We start from the raw sequence: 578 nt of genomic DNA, 5'->3' as shown, positions 1-578 counted from the left end.
GTATAATAATAATAATAATAATAATAATAATAATAATAATAATAATAATAATAATAATAATAAGCAACCATCTATTAAAAATAAAATAAGAACTAATAAAAAAAGGGAGGAAAAAAAGTAAGGAAGTAAGACAAAGGGCTGAAGCCCATTAGAAATTTAAAAAGGGTTATCTGCACCCTTCTAAGGAAAAGAAGCAGAAAGCTTCAAACGACAAAACAAAAGATAAGAAAGGTCTTCTGAGTTCGACGCAGCAGAAGCTTCAGAACGAAAAAAAAAAGAGAAGGAAAGAAAGGGAGAAGAAGAAAGAGGCTAGAACCAAATCTTGAGAAATCTTAAATTTGCACTGGTTTACGGGTAATACTCGAATTTTTCATCTGGGTTCTTTTCTTCTGGTAATTCTTTTTATCTCAGTTCATATAATTGAAAGGTTTCACAAGGTATAAGAAATTAAATACCAATAAGAATTATTCTGGGCAAATTAAGAGTCAAACATGAAACCTCGAGGGTTGGATATTCTAAAATAGCCATGATTAGCCTAAATAAGAATATTAACATGAGATCGATATTATGTAATTATA

This window comes from Nicotiana attenuata, unplaced genomic scaffold (assembly GCF_001879085.1).
Source record: "Nicotiana attenuata strain UT unplaced genomic scaffold, NIATTr2, whole genome shotgun sequence".
Lineage (NCBI taxonomy): Eukaryota > Viridiplantae > Streptophyta > Magnoliopsida > Solanales > Solanaceae > Nicotiana > Nicotiana attenuata.
Note: the sequence above shows the minus strand (reverse complement) of the source record.